General features: G+C 44.9%; 1 protein-coding gene across 4 annotated transcripts in view; it reads right to left on the bottom strand.

Annotated features, from left to right (window-relative positions):
* Positions 1-19,353, bottom strand: part of LOC126333363 (tyrosine aminotransferase) — a 230,545-nt gene that overhangs the window by 114,468 nt on the left and 96,724 nt on the right. The gene's annotated exons all lie outside the window — the stretch shown is intronic.

Here is a 19,353-nt window from a genome sequence, read left to right as displayed (position 1 = left end):
CCAAGCGGGACTCATCACTGAAGACAATTCTACTCCAGTCAATGAGATTCCAGGCCGAAGACGTGTCTGGTGACGCCCTGGACAGCGTTGGAACACCAACTAGACTGTCAACAGCGATACCGCCCGATGACCAGCAGCGATGATGTGTCGTGCCATTTCTTTTCATAGCAGAACCCCTTAGGTTTTCGTCCCCGGCACCCTTACAGCACAGTGGTTCATCGACGATATTCTATGCCCTGATTTGTTGCCACTCACGGTACGCCATCCGGGTCTTTCATTCCAGCAAGATAATGCCCGCACGCACACGTCGAGAGTCTCTACTGCTTGTCTCCGTGCTCGCTAACCCCTACCTTAGCCAGCACGCTCGCCGGATCTCTCCCCAGTTGAGAACGTTTGGAAGCATTATGGGCAGTGCTCTGTAACTATCTCGGAATTATGACGATCTAAAGTGCAAATTGGAAGGAATTTGCCACGATGTCTCTCAGGAGGATATCCAAAAACTCTTATCAGTCAATGCCAAGCCGAAGAAATGTCTGAACAAGGGCCAGAGGTGGTGCAAAGCATTATTGACTTGCTCAATTTGTGAAGTTTTTTCTGTTGAATAAATCATCCAATTTTTGTGTAATTGTACTCATTCGTTTGTCTGTACATGTACATCACATCTACCGATTTCCGTCCCATTTGGATTATTCATTTGTGGTTTGCCTTTTTTTGTCTTGTTGTTGTTGTTGTGGTCTTCAGTCCTGAGACTGGTTTGATGCAGCTCTCCATGCTAGTGTTTCATGTGCAAGCTTCTTCATCTTCCAGTACCTACTGCAACTTACATCCCTCTGAATCTGCTTAGTGTCTTCATCGCTTGGTCTCCCTCTACGATTTTTAACCTCCACGCTGCCCTACAATACTAAATTGGTGATTCCTCGAAGTCTCAGAACATGTCCTACCAACCGATCCCTTCTTCTAGTCAAGTTGTGCCACAAACTCCTCTTCTCCCCAATTCTATTCAATACCTCCTCATTATTATGTGATCTACCCATCTAATATTCAGCATTCTTCTGTAGCACCACATTTCGAAAGCTTCTATTCTTTTCTTGTCTAAACTATTTATCGTCCACGTTTCACTTCCATACATGGCTACACTCCATACAAATACTTTCAGAAACGACTTCCTGACATTTAAATCTATACTCAATGTTAACAAATTTTTCTTCTCCAGAAACGCTTTCCTTCCCATTGCCAGTCTACATTTTATATCCTCTCTACTTCGACCATCGTCAGTTATTTTGCTCCCCAAATAGCAAAACTCCTTTACTACTTTAAGTGTCTCATTTCCTAATCTAATTCCCTCAGCATCACCCGACTTAGTTCGACTACATTCCATTATCCTCGTTTTGCTTTTGTTGATGTTCATCTTATACCCTCCTTTCAAGACTCTGTCCATTCCGTTCAACTGCTCTTCCAAGTCCTTTGCTGTCTCTGACAGAATTACGATGTCATCGACGAACCTCAAAGTTTTTATTTCTTCTCCATGGATTTTAATACCTACTCCAAACTTTTCTTTTGTTTCCTTTATTGCTTGCTCAATATACAGATTGAATAACATCGGGGATAGGCTACAATCCTGTCTCACTCCCTTCCCAACCACTGCTTCCCTTTCATACCCCTCGACTCATAACTGCCATCTGGTTTTTGTACAAATTGTAAATAGCCATTCGCTCCCTGTATTTTACTCCTGCCACCTTTAGAATTTGAAAGAGAGTATTCCAGTCAACATTGCCAAAAGCTTTCTGTAAGTCTACAAACGCTAGAATCGTAGGTTTGCATTTCCTTAATCTTTCTTCTAAGATAAGTCGTAGGGTCAGTATTGCATCACGTGTTCCAGTATTTCTACGGAATCCAAACTGATCTTCCCCGAGGTCGGCTTCTATCAGTTTTTCCATTCGTCTGTAAAGAATTCGCGTTAGTATTTTGCAGCTCTGACTTATTAAACTGATTGTTCGATAATTTTCACATCTGTCAACACCTGCTTTCTTTGGGATTGGAATTATTATATTCTTCTTGAAGTCTGAGGGTATTTCGCCTGTCTCATACATCTTGCTCACCAGATGGTGGAGTTTTGACAGGACTGACTCTCCCAAGGCTGTCAGTAGTTCTAATGGAATGTTGTCTACTCCGGGTCTGGAATGTTGTCTACTCAGGTCTTTCAGTGCTCTGTCAAACTCTTTACGCAGTATCATATCTCCCATTTCATCTTCATCTACATCCTCTTCCATTTCCATAATATTGTCCTCAAGTACGTAGCCCTTGTATAGACCCTCTATATACTCGTTCCACCTTTCTGCTTTCCCTTCTTTGCTTAGGACTGGGTTTCCATCAAAGCTCTTGACATTCATGCAAGTGGTTCTCCTTTCTCCAAAGGTCTCTTTAATTTGCCTGTAAGCAGTATCAATTTTACCCCTAGTGAGATAAGCCTCTACATCCTTACATTTGTTCTCTAGCCATCCCTTCTTAGCCATTTTGCACTTCCTGTGGATCTCTTGTTTGAGAAGTTTGTATTCCTTTTCGCCTGATCCATTTACTGCATTTTTATATTTTCTCCTTTCATCAATTAAATTCAATATTTCTTCTGTTACCCACGGGTTTCTACTATCCCTCGTCTTTTTACCTATTTGATCCTCTGCTGTCTTCACTATTTCATCCCTCAAGGCTACCCATTCTTCTTCTACTGTATTTCTTACTCCCATTCCTGTCAATTGCTCCCTTATGCTCTCCCTGAAACTCTGTACAACCTCTGGTTCCTTCAGTTTATCCAGGTCCCATCTCCTTAAATTCCCACCTTTTTGAAGTTTCTTCAGTTTTAATCTACAGTGCATAACCAATAGATTGTGGTCAGAGTCCACATCTGCCCCTGGAAATGTCTTACAATTTAAAACCTGGTTCCTAAATCTCTGTCTTACGATTATATAATCTATCTGATACCTTTTGGTATCTCCAGGGTTCTTCCGTGTATACAACCTCCTTTCATGATTCTTGAACCAAGTATTAGCTATGATTAAGTTATGCTCTGTGCAAAATTCTACCAGACGGCTTCCTCTTTCATTTCTTAGCCCCAATCCATATTCACCTACTATGTTCTTGTAGACATAAAATGACATGCCTTCTAACGTGACAGGTGATTCTAAAATATTTCTGTTTGTTTATGGTATTTGTTTGGTAGTGTAGGATGTTGAGTGCAACGTAGGGAATGTATCAAAAAGTGCAATTCAGGATATAAATTCATGGCTTGTAGAAAATAAACTGACGCTAAATCTCAATGCGACCCAGTGCTTATAGTTTTTAGCGCACGCGCTAACTAAAATTGACTTTTTGACAGTAGAGAATGGGTATATAGTTTGTGCGTTTCATAAGTTCAAATTACTAGGTGTTCAGATAGCTGCTCCGCAAAGTCCACATTCAAGATCTTACTCAACAACTGGATACTTCTGTATGTACCATTAGCAGTGTTAATGGTGTTAAGGGTGTCGGGGGCGACAACCTGAGCGGCCCAGCTATGAAAAAAAGGCGCCACACACCGTCACCGCTGGTTGTCGGGCGCTATACTGGGTGACAGTCAGGTTGGTGTCCCAACGCTGTCCAGTGCGTCTCCAGATACGCCTCCGGACTGGAATATCATTGACTGGAGTAGAATTAACTTGGAACTGAGCCCTGATGACGTGGAAAGACGTGTGTGGAGACTACCCAGAGGGTGGTGGAATACCGGCATGACTGTTGCCCGGGATACAGCCCAACATCCACTAGTGACGGTCTGAGGTGCCATTCCTTTTCATAGAAAGGCCCCTTTGGTTGACATTAGGGCCACTCTTTTAGCACATACATACGTCGACGATTCGGTGTACCATTAGAGAAACACCTGAAATAAGTGATCAACCAACACGGAAATTACACTACATTGCTTACTTTCGTTCACTTATGACATACGTTGTTATATTCTGGTGTAGCCCTTCCCACTTACAAAAGTTCAGGAACGGGCAGTTCGAGCAATATGTGGAGGAAGTTTACGAATATCTTGTCAATTTCTGTTCAGAAGCCTGGGAATTCTGACATTGGCCTCTCAGTATTTATTTTTTTTAATGTCGTTTGTCGTTAACAATACGAGCTTATTCCCAAGAATTATCAGCTTTCACTCATTTAATACTAGGCAGAAATCGAACCCGCATTTGGATCGCGCCTCGTGGACTCATGCGCAGAGAGGTGAGCAGTAGGCCTATTCTGCTGCATCCATTTTCAGTACGCTTTCATAAGAATTTTAAAAAATCTTAGCAGTAATCCCCGCACTTTGCAGACTAAACTAAAGAATTTCCTCATGGCTCACTCCCTCGTTCCGTCGGGGAGTTCCTTGAAAAAAAAAATAGCTACCTCCTGTGATATATTGTTGATTATGCTAATATATTCTCGCAGCTTGTCATCTGCACGGGATTGGTGTGCAATTTATTTTATGTATTATTACTTTTCTGTCGTTAATTTCATATACATACACGTTCATTATCATTGAGATTTGCTCCACAATTTGGTCAACATCTACGTCTGTATACACACTCCGCAAGCCACCGTATGGTGCATGGCGGAGGGTGCCCTGTACCACTGCTAGTCATTTCCTTTCCTGTTCCATCCGAAAATATATCGAGTGAAAAACGACTATCTTTATGCCTTCGTAACGAGCCATAATCTCTCTAATTATCTTCGTGGTCCTTACGCGAAATGTACGTTGGCGGCAATAGAATCGATTTGCAGTCAGCCTCATATGGTGAATCCCAAAATTTTCTCAATAGTGGCTCGCGAAAAGAACATCGTCTTCCCTCCAATCATTCCCATCTGAGTTGCCGATGCATCTCCGTGATACTAGTGTGTTGTTAGAACTTATGAGAAGAGTTTATACCATTTTTTCTTAAAATTGTTAGGTGCGCTGCTTTAGCGATTTAACCATTATCAATTATGAGACATTACTCCTACTGTCGAATGCTAGTTTGTTAGATAACAAATGATGCACTATAATGTGTTCCCTCTGATTCACAAAAATGCAAGTATACTCATCTGAACTTAAGATATACTTATGTTTACACGAGATTGATGAAGCATATTTTCGCCGATTGACACTTGTTCTTGGACATTATAGCGACCATCGACAAAGTGTGTTGTGACTTTTATATAGAATATACACTGAGGTGACTAAAGTCATCGGATAGCTGTATGCACAAATACAGATAGCGGTAGTATCGCTTAAACGAGACATAAAAGGGTAGTGCATTGGCGGAGCTGTTATTTGCACCTAGGTGATTCGTGTGAAAAGGTTTCTGACGTGATTATGGCCCCATGACGGGAATTGATAGACTTTGAACGCGGAATGATAGTTGAAGCTAGACGCATGGGACATTCCGTTTCGGAAATCGTTAGGGAATTCAGTATTCCAAGATAGAAAGTGTCAAGAATGTGCCGATAATACCAAATTTCAGGTATTATCTGTTACCATAGAGATTGCAGTGGCCGGCGCCCTTTAGTTAACCATCGAGTGCAGCGACGTTTGCGTACAGTTGTCAGTGCTAACAGACAAGCAACACTGCATGAAATAACCCCCAAAATGAATCTGGGACGTACGATGAACATATCAGTCAGGATAGAGCGGCGAAATTTGGCGCTAATGGTCAATGGCAGTAGACAACCGACGCGGGTGCCTTTGCTAATAGCACGACATCGCCTGCAGCGCCTTTCCTGGCTTTGTGACCATATTGGTTGGACCCTGGACGATTGAAAACCGTGGCCTGGTCGGATGAATAAATAACAAATAATTCAAGAACAGTCTTAATCGCATTTATTATTGTTATAATACCGCCAACAGGTTTCAACCAGACGTAGGGGTCATCTTCTGGGCGTTTACACCATTGGTCGACTGCTGGTGGTGTCACTCCTGTCTACATAACGGCAGGAAACTATCAACATGAGTGATACCACCAGCAGTCGACCAATGGTGTAAACGCCTAGAAGATGTCCCCTACGTCGGGTTGAAACCGGTTGGCGGTATTATAACAATAATAAATACGATTAAGACTGTTCTTGAATTATTGATTAATCGTACTAATCACTGCTTCTCTCCACAACCATGTTGTCCAAAAATCTGAGTCCCGATTTCAGTTGGTAAGAGCTGATGGTAGGATTCGAATGTGGCGCACACCCCACGACGCAATGTACCCTAGTTGTCAACATGGCTCTGTGGATGCTGGTGATTGCTCGCTAATGTTATGGGCTGTGTTTACATGGAATGGACTGGGTGCTCTGGTCAACTGAGCCGATCTTTGACTGGAAATGGTTACGTTCGGCTATCTGGAGACCATCTGCAACAATTCATGGAGCTCCTGTTCCTACGACAATGCGCCATGCCACTGGTCCCCAGTTGTTCGCGCGATTGGTTTGAAGAATATCCTGAATAATTCGAGCGAGTGGTTTGGCCACCCAAATCTCCCGGCATGAATCTCATCGAACATTTATTGGACATAATCGAGAAATCAGTTCGCGAACAAAGTCCTGCACCAGCAATACTTCCGCAATGATGGACGTTGAAGAGGCAGCATGGCCCAGTATTTCTGCAGCGGACTTCCAACGACTTGAGTCCATGCCATGTCGAGCTGATCCACTACACAGAACAAAAGGAGGTGCGACACAATATTCGGAGGTATTCTATGACTTTCATGACCTCAGTGTATAATTAACTGTTGCAGGCACATCTGGTTGGCCTGTATTATTCACAGGCTATGCTTCTCTTGAGACTCACCACTAAACCATAATCTTCCTTCTTTCTTTCTACTGATTCTTGTTGACTGGTAGACACGAGGGATTTTTCACTCTAAGCAAGTCTCTTTTTATGGAATATAAAAAATCTTTCCGTGATAAAGGGTCTCTTTCGGTGTCGAAGCAGCAATACGAGATAAAGAACAACTATTTATTACTATTGCGGATGGAGAACCTCCTTCCAAAGTACCGCTTTCCTCTTAATTATAATGCTTTACATTTCAGTTCACCAGGCAGAAATAACGTACAGCAGTGTAACGGTAGTAACCTACTAAATCAGTTCAATAACAGCCGCCTTCGTTAGAAGTGAACTCGTTGCACATCTACGAGGGCCACTCCAAAAGAAATGCACACTATTTTTTTTAATCCATCTTTTATTCTACATGTTTGAAAGTTTTATAGTGTGTAGATACATCCTTTAAGAGCAATGTTTTCATTTCTCCACATAATTTCCATCCCTCTCAACTGCCTTACGCCATCTTGGAACCATCGCCTGTATACCCGCACGGTAAAATTTTGGACCAACCTGTTGGAGCCACTGTTTGGCAGCGTGCACAAGGGAGTCATCGTCATCAAACCTTGATCCATGAAGAGAGTCTTTCATTTTCCCAAAGAGATGCTAGGCACATGGAGCCAGGTCAGGACTGTAAGGCGGGTGTTTCAGTGTTGTCCATCAGAGTTTTGCGATAGCTTCCATGGTTTTTTGACTGACACGTGGCCGTGCATTGTCGTTCAACAGCAACACATCCTGGTCGAACACGACTCAGTGGAGCTTGAAGTTTCTTCAGTGTCGTCACATATGCATAAGAATTTATGGTGGTTCCATTTGGCACTATGTCCACAAGCAAGAGTCCTTCGGAATCGAAAAACACCGTAGCCATAACTTTTCCAGCAGAAGGAGTGGTTTTGAATTTTTTTTCTTGGGTGAATTTGCATGATGCCACTCCATTGATTGCTTCTTCGCCTCTGGTGAAAAATGATGGAGCCATGTTTCATCACCTGTCACAATTCTTTCAAGAAATTCATCTCCACCATTCTCGTACTGTTCCAAAAGTTCGCTGCATACTATTTTTCTTGTTTCTTTGCGAGCCACTGTCAACAACCTGGGAACCTTTTTTAACGCTAACACTTTCAGTATTCTGCAAACACTTCCTTCCTCTATCTCAACGTAGCGTGACAATTCGTTCACTGTGACGCGTCTGTCAGCAGTCACCAGTTCGTTAACTCTCTGCACATTGTCTGGAGTGTGTGCAGTACGAGGCTCTTCCGCTGCAAGGACAATCCTCAATATTGCGTGCCCGCTTTCATCACGTAACCTGCTTGCCCACCGACTAAGTGTATTGCGATCGACAGCAGCATCTCCACACACATTTTTCAACCTCTTGTGGACTTTTCCCACTGTCTCGTTTTCACAGCACAGGAATTCTGTGACAGCACGTTACTTCTGACGAACGTTAAGTGTAGCAGCCATCTTGAACACATGCTGTGACGGCGCCATTCATGAGAACAGGTTGCACTAACTTTGAAAACAAGCTGGAAGGATGTATCTACACACTGAAAACTTTCAGACATGCAGAATGAATAATGTATTTTTACAAAAATAGTGTACATTTCTTTTGGAGTGACCCTCATACGTCTACAACTACACTCCGCAAAGCACCTGACGGCGTATGATAGAGAATGCTTCTTGTGCGGCGATAATTTCATCCTTACCTCTTCCATATAATGAACGATGGGCGGGAAGTACATCTATAAATAGGCCTGCGTATGAGCTCGTATTTCTCTGAGTTTATTGTCATTGTTATTTCGCAAGCTATGTGTGGAAGGAAGTAATATTTTGCTTGAATCTTCTGGAGAAGCGCGTTATCAGAAATTTAACAGTAATTTTCTCCGTCATGTAGAATGTCTGTTTTGTAACGTCTGCCACTGGAGTTGGACGAGCATTTCCTTGCTCAACCAACCCGTGACGAAACGAGCAGCTCTTTTTTGTATTTTATCTACCTCGTCTGGTACTTTTATCTGCTCTCGGTTGTCGTCTAATTAGAAATATTAAAGCGTCACTTGCCCGACGCTCCTGTCTTCCTCCTTCGTGGATATGTTACATTTTCTTGGCATTCTGCGGATAAATTGCAAACAGGTATGTGCATGTGCCTTAGCGACAATTACTTTTGTGCGTTCAATTAAATCGCGCCGGTAGCACACCCCAAGATAGTATACGGTCGTGAGTACTTCCAGTGACTGCTTGCCAAACGTGTAATCGAACAACAATACGTCTTTCCGCCTATTCATATGCAACACGTCGCATTTGTTTACGTGGAGTGTCAACTGCCAGTTCTCGCACCAAGCGTTCCCTGATTAATATCCTTGCTGATGGGATGCATGGTACACGATCACTGAATGAATGAATTTGTCAGTTATCGGTGAATGCTTAATGCCGACATAACACCGATAATTTTATTTTATTCCATACTAAGGCCTGCACGAATAATCTGCCACGAAACATCAGGTTTAGAGTTTTTATGAACGCACCTGCAGCAACTCGCATAGCATGTGACCTGCTGTACTACATATGAGATGAATTATCCCTCCCTACATTCGGAATCAGGGAATGAGGCGTTGGCGGGCCCTGACGGCTCCACAGCTGAGGTTTCGTCATCTCCTCGGCCACGCCGCAGCGTCTCTGAGCTGAAGCGTTCGAGGACAGCTTCTGGTCTGCACAGAACGAGACAGGGCAGGTTCTGGGAGGTCTGGCGTGCAACAACAGCGGACAGAGAGTTTTGTCGAAGTTAAAGAATCTTTACTGATGCCGCCAGCTTTCACACGTATAGGTGTTGCACACTTAGGTTACAAAAATCGTGGGATAGCGATATGCACATATACAAATGGCGGTAGTATCACGTACAAAAGGGTAGAGCATTGGCCAAGCTATCATTTGCCTTAGGTCATGCATGTGAAAAGGTTTCCGACGTCATTATGGCCGCACGACGGGAACTGACAGACTTTGAATGCGATATGGTAGATGCAATTAGACACGCGGGACATTCCATTTTGGAAATCGTTAGGGAATTCAATATTCCGAGAACCACAGCGTCCAGAGAGCGCCGAGAATACGACGTTTCAGACATTATCTATTGCCACGGGCAACGCAGTGGCCAACAGCCATCGTTTAACGACCGAGAGCAGCGCATTTTGCGTCGAGTAGTCAGTGCTAACAGACAAGCAACACTGCGCGAAATCGATCTGGGACGTACGATGAACCTATCCGTTACAGAACCGCGAAATGTGGCTTTAATGGACTACGGCAGCAGTCTACCGACGCGAGTGCTTTTGCTTACAGCACGACATCGCCTGAGCGCCTCTCCTTGGCTTGTGACCGTACCGGTTGGCCCCTAGACGACTGGAAAACTGTGGCCTGGTCACATGAGTCCCAGCATCAGTTGATAAAAGCTGATGGTAAGGTTCCAGCGTGGAGTGGACTCCATGAGGCCAAGTATCCAAGTTGTCGACGAGGCACCGTGCAAGCCGGTGGTGGGTCCAGAATGGTGTGGGTTATGTTTACATACACTCCTGGAAATGGAAAAAAGAACACATTGACACCGGTGTGTCAGACCCACCACACTTGCTCCGGACACTGCGAGAGGGCTGTACAAGCAATGATCACACGCACGGCACAACGGACACACCAGGAACCGCGGTGTTGGCCGTCGAATGGCGCTAGCTGCGCAGCATTTGTGCACCGCCGCCGTCAGTGTCAGCCAGTTTGCCGTGGCATACGGAGCTCCATCGCAGTCTTTAACACTGGTAGCATGCCGCGACAGCGTGGACGTGAACCGTATGTGCAGTTGACGGACTTTGAGCGAGGGCGTATAGTGGGCATGTGGGAGGCCAGGTGGACGTACCGCCGAATCGCTCAACACGTGGGGCGTGAGGTCTCCACAGTACATCGATGTTGTCGCCAGCGGTCGGCGGAAGGTGCACGTGCCCGTCGACCTGGGACCGGACCGCAGCTACGCACGGATGCACGCCAAGACCGTAGGATCCTTCGCAGTGCCGTAGGGGACCGCACCGCCACTTCCCAGCAAATTAGGGACACTGTTGCTCCTGGGGTATCGGCGAGGACCATTCGCAACCGTCTCCATGAAGCTGGGCTACGGTCCCGCACACCGTTAGGCCGTCTTCCGCTCACGCCCCAACATCGCGCAGCCCGCCTCCAGTGGTGTCGCGACAGGCGTGAATGGAGGGACGAATGGAGACGTGTCGTCTTCAGCGATGAGAGTCGCTTCTGCCTTGGTGCCAATGATGGTCGTATGCGTGTTAGGCGCCGTGCAGGTGAGCGCCACAATCAGGACTGCATACGACCGAGGCACACAGGGCCAACACCCGGCATCATGGTGTGGGGAGCGATCTCCTACACTGGCCGTACACCTCTGGTGATCATCGAGGGGACACTGAATAGTGCACGGTACATCCAAACCGTCATCGAACCCATCGTTCTACCATTCCTAGACAGGCAAGGGTACTTGCTGTTCCAACAGGACAATGCACGTCCGCATGTATCCCATGCCACCCAACGTGCTCTAGAAGGTGTAAGTCAACTACCCTGGCCAGCAAGATCTCCGGATCTGTCCCCCATTGAGCATGTTTGGGACTGGATGAAGCGTCGTCTCACGCGGTCTGCACGTCCAGCACGAACGCTGGTCCAACTGAGGCGCCAGGTGGATATGGCATGGCACGCCGTTCTACAGGATTACATCCAGCATCGCTACGATCGTCTCCATGGGAGAATAGCAGCCTGCATTGCTGCGAAAGGTGGATATACACTGTACTAGTGCCGACATTGTGCATGCTCTGTTGCCTGTGTCTATGTGCCTGTGGTTCTGTCAGTGTGATGATGTGATGTATCTGACCCCAGGAATGTGTCAATAAAGTTTCCCCTTCCTGGGACAATGAATTCACGGTGTTCTTATTTCAATTTCCAGGAGTGTAGAATGGACTGGGTTCTCTGTCTAATTAAACCGATGGGTTCTCTGTCCAATTAAACCGATCATGACTGGGAATGCTTATGTCAGGCTAGCTGGAGACTATTTGCAGCCATTCATTGACTTCGTGATTGCAAATAACGAAGGAAGTTTTATTGACGACAGTGCGCCATGTCGCTGGGCGACAATTGTTCGCGATTAGTTTAAACATCATTTTGGACAATGCGAATGTTTTGGCCACTCAGATCACCCTACACGATTGCTATCGAACATATATGGGACATAATCGACAGGTTAGTTAGTGCCCAAAATACTGCACCGGTAAGACTTTCGCAATTTTGGACGGTTATAGAGGCAGCTTGGCTCAGTATTTCTCCAGGGGACTTCCAACGACTTGTCGAGTCAATACCACTACGCCGGGCGAAAGGAGGTCCGACACGATATTCGGAGGTATTGCATGACTTTCGACTCCTCAGTACAATGGTTTGTAGCTCCTATTATGACCATAAATAAAACTAATGTGAACATCAACAAGAAGTTATGATCAGAAGGTACATTTATTACCATGTTGACTACAATGTTTGTAGTGGAGCACCAATTTGCTAACAGTAGTATGTCTGAATGGAAGGTTGACGCCTAAGGCTCGGTTCATGCCTTGCCACGCCCTGACTCCTTTTTTTTTTTTTTTTTACGTGTCAGAAAACAACTTACAGCGGGCACTCAGCGAACCACGCAGTATGAACAAGCGTTCGTAACCAGCACCACAAAGCTTATGGGAATAATCTTTTGGTGCCTAAGGTGTGCTCTGTAGGATGACTTTTTCGACAAGAAAACTGCTATTCATGTGAATACATTTTATGCTAAATTGTGGTTCAAAAGGAACCCGTAGGACGTGACGGCTTCAAGCATTATTCTGCTTCATGATTTCCTGATGGATTTAAGTGTGGGCACGTAATTTACAGGACTTACGGGCGTGCATTGTTAGTTTCGTATATTACTACAAATGGTAGAATATTTGTGTAGCATATGCACTGTTGTTAACCGTGATGCTTGAAATAGATTGAAACTGTGTGCCAGACCGAGATTCGAACCCGAAACCTTGTCTTTGGGAAACAATGCTCTTACCGCCTGAAGTAGCAGCTATCCAGGCACGACTCGCGATCCCATGTCACACATGTGCTTTGGCAAGTACCTCTTTCCAATCTTCCGAACCTAACAGAAAGAATCGATCTACACATTCATCTAGATCTACATCCGTACTCCGCAAACCACTGCGTTGTGAGGGTACGTCCTTTTGTACCAGTAATTAGGGCTTTTCTCGTTCTATTCATGCATGAACTGTGAGAAGAACTAATGCTTAAATGCTTGTGCCCGCGTTGTAGTTAGTGTAATCTTGTCTTCGCGATCCTTTGGGAGCGATACCTAAAGGGTTCATCATGTCAAGTCGGTTTTAGAAACTTTGTAAGTAGGTATTCAGGAGATTTTTTGCTTCTATCTTCAAGCGGCTGCCAGTTCCGTTCTTGCACGCTTCCTCAGTGACACCCTCTCACGGATCAAAGAAACCTGCGACCATTTGTGCTGCCCTTCCTGTATACATTCGATATCCCCTCTTAATCCTATTTCGTACGGGTCCCATACATTTCAACATTATTGTAGGACGGGTCGCATGAGTGATTTTTAAGCAATCTCCTTTCTAGACTGGCTGCATTTCCGTAGATTCTACCAATAAACCTGTCTGCCATCTTTTTTACCAACTGCGGGAGACTATGTGACTCTTCTATTTCATGTCCCTGGTAAGTGCTGCACCCAGGTATTTGTATGAGTTGATCAATTCCAACTGTGACACATTGACATTGTAGTCATAGGATACTACGTTCTTTCATTTTGTAAAGGGCACAGTGTTACATTTCTGAACATTTAAAGGAAGCTGCCAACCTCTGCACCACTCTGAAATCGTATCAACATCTGATTCAATATTTGTGCGTCTTATTTCAGACTTTACGTCGTTGTAGATAAATGCATCACCTGTGAAAAGTCTGGGCTTAACTCTTAAAATTGTTCGTAAGGTCATCAGTGTACAACATGAACGGCAAGGGCACCAACACGCTTCCCTGGAGCACACTCAAAGTTAATTCTACATTTGACGATGACTCTCCATCCACGATAACATGCTGCGTCCTTCGTATCAAAAAATTGTCATTTCAGTCACAAATTGACATCCCATACGATCTTACTTTTGATAGTAGGAGTATCCGTGCTACTGAGTGAAATGCTTTTAGGAAATCAAAAAATACTTCATCTACCTGACTGCGTTGATACATTGCTTTCAGTACGTCACGCAATAAAAGTGTGAGTTCGGTTTAGCATGATCGAAGTTTTAGAAATCGTCATGGTAGGCATGGAAGTGGTCATTTTGTTCGAGATACCTCATTTCGTTTGAGCTGAGAATATGTTATAAGGTTCAATAACAAACGGATATTAGGCGGTAGTTTTGTGGATCACTTGTAATACCCTTCTTGTAAAAGAATGAGACCTGTCTTTTCTTCCAACTACTGGACACGGGTTTTAGTTCGAGGGATCTACGTTAGATTATAGTTAAAACAGGAGTTAATTCAGCAGCAAATACAATGTAGAAGCTGACTGGGATTCCATGTCTCTGAAGCTTTGCTCGATTTTAAATTGGGGAAACGGCTCGGCCACAGACGAAGGAATTTTTGTCAGAGCCTTGTACAAACTTTACAGACTGTCACTACGCAGTGGAGCGTGCGCTGTTTTGAAGCATCCAATCAGATCAAAACTTCATTCCCCTAGATTGTTGCTAAACTGGTTCTCCTCAGTATCCTCTCTCCGACGAGTAGTAGCCTCGCGAAGAGTGCTGGAAAGTTTCTGTGAGATTTGGAAAGTGGGAGGTGAGGTACAGGTACAGCCTGAATTAGAGCTATGGGGGGGAGGGGGAGGTGAGTCGTTCGTCCGTCAGATGAGCCTAGGTAGCTCAGTAGCTCAGTCGGTAAGAACACTGCCTGCGAAAGGTAAATGTCCCAGGTTCGATTCCTGGAACGGCATACGGGTTTGATCTGCCAGAAAGGTTCAAAACAACGCACATTCCGCTATATGTAGAAGACTCATACTGGATAACTTGTAATTGTTTAGTCACAACTGCCTTAAATGATCCAATGTAAAGATGAGCGCAGTGCAGTGGTAAAAGAAACGACAGAAGCACGCTTTAATACCTAGGGACTTCAGAAAGAAAATTACACATGTCGTCCCACGCTAAGAACGTGGCGGCGCTACAGATGTGGCGCACTTTTCAGAAGATATTACATGTTCCGGGTGTCCTGCACCACAGTTCTGTTGCGGTATGGGTAACAGGTGCATCATAGTGGGCAGCTGAAATGGCACGGCAATTGTAAACCTAATCAGAGTTGAAGCACGAGGAACAGTATCATCCTTGTATGCAAAACGTCCACATTGCACACAGATTCTCTGTGAAATCCTAGCGCTAATGGACCAAGCGCAATGTTATGTCCAGCCATAGTGAAATGCTGCCAATAATTTGACCGAGGTCGCACAAACGTGGGCGATGCTGATCTGGAGGAACGCCATTCGACCACAGATGACATGTGCGTGCGATCTACAAGCTAAGAAACCCATGGTGGGAAGGGGGACGGAGAAATTTTTCCAACAATGAGGACAGCGTTTACAGACCACGGAGCGGATTTCTATCGCCGACGAATTGAACGATTGGTAGAACGACCGGACTGCTGTTTGCGGGTACTTGGTAACTATGTTGAAAAATTGTGTCACGTATCTGAGTCACTTTGTACTGTAGTATAATATCTTATTAAACATGTGACAGCCTAGATCGCATAAAATATTTCTTTATTTACGACAACCGCTTTCGACAGACTTTGCTGTCATCTTCAGGCCTTAAAATCTTTTTGCTGCGGTACGTGTTCATTTTACTTTTCACAACAAAAAGATTTTTAAGGCCACATGTGTAGTATTCAGCTTTGGTTATCTGGATCATCATCTGGGCGTAATTATATAATCAAGGGTAAGAGAAAGTACCTCAAGGTCAGATTATGTATCTGATATCAAGGAACTTTCGTTGTAAGCCACTACTATATTCAAAATATTATTTCATTCAGATAATAACCTCAGTGAAAGAATAAAGTTGTTGTTAGTTACTAGTATAAACAGAGCAGATTTTTGACGAACCAAAATGTTGCTTCTAAATACATTAAAGAGCTTGGAGACTGCTTGCAAAATTCTTATTATTGCAGCAATATTGTTAAAACGAGCATGAATGGATGCTCAACATGCGCGGACCCGGAAAACAGGAATAACGATGTGAAACGAGTGCTTGTGTGTGTGTGTGTGTGTGTGTGTGTGTTGTGTGTGTGAGAGAGAGAGAGGGGGGGGGGGGGATGGGAGGGAGAGAGGTAGTGAGAAAGAAGTAAGAAGTAGCGAGAGTGGCAATAATGGCGGTAGGGGGGGGGGGGGGGGGGGAGTAACCTGCTGGCGAGCTCTTACGGCTGAGTCGCTCCTGTTGCATCAGCTCCTCGGCGCCGTGTCAGGAGTCTATGAACTGTGCGAGGACACCTCCTTGCAAGCATGATTACGGGGAGCCCGTCCCGAAGTGTGCTGTTTGTAAACCGAGCTGTGTTAAAGACCGCGAATATCACGCACACATTACAGGATGAAAACATTATCCATATACTCGATCATTTTTTTTTGCAACTCCACTAGGCATTCCAATTGTCATGCCATCATCTCCATCATGTGTACTTTGTGTTTCTACATCTTTGACTGCATCTGTGTAATCCACATGTGTTTATTTGGCAGCGAGCGATGTGATAAGAATGTGTATTGCCGTCTCGCACTAGTGAAGAAACGAATAGCGTTGTTTGCAATCCTGAAAGATGTTTTACACTTTTTTATATGTATGACTACCGAACAGATGACACATGTGCATACCAAAATACATCCATGATGTAAAAAACAACATCGGAATCCATCCGATGATGACGGCTGGAACGAATAAGGAAGGAAGATTACTATTTAACGTGCCCTCGACAACGAGGTTATTAGAGACGGAGCAGAAGCTCGGATTAGGGAAGTTCGGGGTAGTAAATAAGTCGTGCGCTTTCAGAGGAACCATGCCGCCAAGCGATTTAGGGAAATCACGGAAAACTTAAATGAGAATGGCCAGAGGCGGGTCTGAACGGTTGTCTATTTGAGTGAAAGTTCAGTGTCCTAACCACTGCGCTACGTTGCTGGCTTGAAACCGGTAGTCGAAATTTAAAGAAAAGTCACTGAAGCAGTAAATCGCTGATATTTTTGTGTGCTATCTAATCGGTCGCCGTCCCGTATGAACAAAGTATATTTTTGTAACGATATTTTAAGGCATAAAGCGTAAAGACATAGTGTATGCGATTAATATAGTCTAGGCCATCCTCCAGGTCAATACAGAGCTGCAACTCGAATGTCTATTGACCCAATAAATGAACAAACACCATCTGGGGTGGTTTTCAGCTAAATCCTCAGCTTCTAAGCCATTACGTGTTGACAGTCTGACTTGGAGAATAAGCCCATCCCACCAGGTGTAGGCCTTCTTATCCTCCTTGGTCTAGTCACGCGTTGCTAGGTCCTAATCTGACCCTTCTTTGCTCATCGTGTATCCGAATCTTGTTCCTATGGTTTGTAGTCATATTGCCAGTTGAACCTGGGATAGGAATCCATTCGATTTAAATTATTACACGGTCCAGTCACAATGTTGTGATCATTGCCTACGTTCGATGTCAACGTGGCGTAACCACTCACAAACGGCAGGTGGCAGCACCAGCAGTTGAAGGTATATGAGTGTGTCGGGGGGCACGAGGAAAACAGTCCACTTGCTGACGCAATGCAACAATGGAGTGATTTGTCTGACGTCCAAAGGGGCATGATCATTGCCTTTCGGTCCAAGGGTGGAAGCATTTCTGAAACGGCTCAGTTTGTAAACTGTTCGCATGCAACCGTGATTAAAGTACACCGTGCATGGCAAGATGGAGCTATACCAATCCGATTTCAAGGCAGTTGTGGTGCACCATGGACCATAGATGAAGGGGGTGAGCGACAGCTGCGGAGATGTGTACGGGCCTGTACACATGCAGTTATTGAGTAACTGACCGTTCAAATGAACCAAGAGGCTTACCAACAGTGCCTCCTCAAAGACCGTTCAGTGAACGTTGCTGCGTATGGGCCTCTGAGCAGGTGCCTGGTTCACGCACCTATGCTGACAGCTGTTGATCAGCGGTGATTGCTGGAATTTGCGTGCCAATACAACAACTGGACGTCCGTGAGTGGCGACAGGTGATCTTTTCGGACGAATCATGTTTTATGCTTCACTGGCGTAATCTAAAAGCAAACATCCTGCAACAATCGTCGGAAGGACCTAGGCCGGAGGAGAGAGCCTGATGGAGAATGTTTCCATGGCATTTCGTGGCTTATCTCGTGATTCTGGATGCCACAATGGCTAAACAAAAGTACTCATCTATCCTTGGGGACCATTTCCGCCCCTACATGCAGTTTGTTTTTCCTCAACACGATGGAATCTAACAGCAGGACAATGCAAAGTGTCCCACAGCACGCACTGAACGTGCATGGTTCGAAGAGCACCAGGATGATTTGCGGTACCCCTCTGGCCACCAAACTCCCCGATTTAAACCCAATGGAGACTCTTTGGGACCACCTCGACCGGCCTGTTCGTGCAATGGATTCTCAACCGAGAAACCTACAGCAGCTGGCCACGGCAATGGAGTCGACATTGCTCCACATCTCTGTCGGTGTCTTTCAGAAGCTCACTGACTCATTTCCTGCACGTCCGCACTGCAAAAGATAGTTATTCAGACATCTGATAGGTGATCACAGCGGTGACTGGGCAGCGGTTATGGTAGGTTATGGTATACATAGTGTACATAAAGTATGGGAACACTTTCAGTTTATTGCACAAGAAAAAAAAAAACATTGTACGGATGTCATACATATTGCATTTTCAAGAGAATCTCTGAAAGTTGTTTTTTTTTTTTTTTTTTTTTTTTTTTTTTTTTTTTTTTTTACAAACATTCAGTATGCGAACCATGAGTGACCGGCAGACATCACAGACATCAATATGGCACTCGAATTCTTGCCACACCCGTCCCAACATGACATCGTCGACTGTCGACTGCGGCAGTCGCTTCCCGTGTTCTCTCCCGGAGCTCTGCTACATCACATTGTAGAGGAGGTACATACACCAGATCTTTAATGTGTCCCCACAGAAAAAGTCACACGGAGTGAGATCTGGTGATCGGAGAGGCCACTTCATGAAACAGACGCCCCCTTCTGTAGCACGGTCAATCCACCGATGCGAGCAGCTCCGTGTTCAGGTACCAACGAACTTCACGAAGGAAATGTTTGATAGACAGCTTCTGTCGCAGGACTTTACACACTGTCAATGGAGCCATTTCAAGTTCATGGGATGCACGACGCACCGATTTCTTTGGACCTCTTATGA

Source organism: Schistocerca gregaria, chromosome 2 (assembly GCF_023897955.1).
Source record: "Schistocerca gregaria isolate iqSchGreg1 chromosome 2, iqSchGreg1.2, whole genome shotgun sequence".
NCBI classification, from domain to species: Eukaryota; Metazoa; Arthropoda; class Insecta; order Orthoptera; family Acrididae; genus Schistocerca; species Schistocerca gregaria.
The sequence above is the reverse complement of the archived record's forward strand: the minus strand, read 5'-3'. Positions and strand labels throughout refer to the sequence as shown.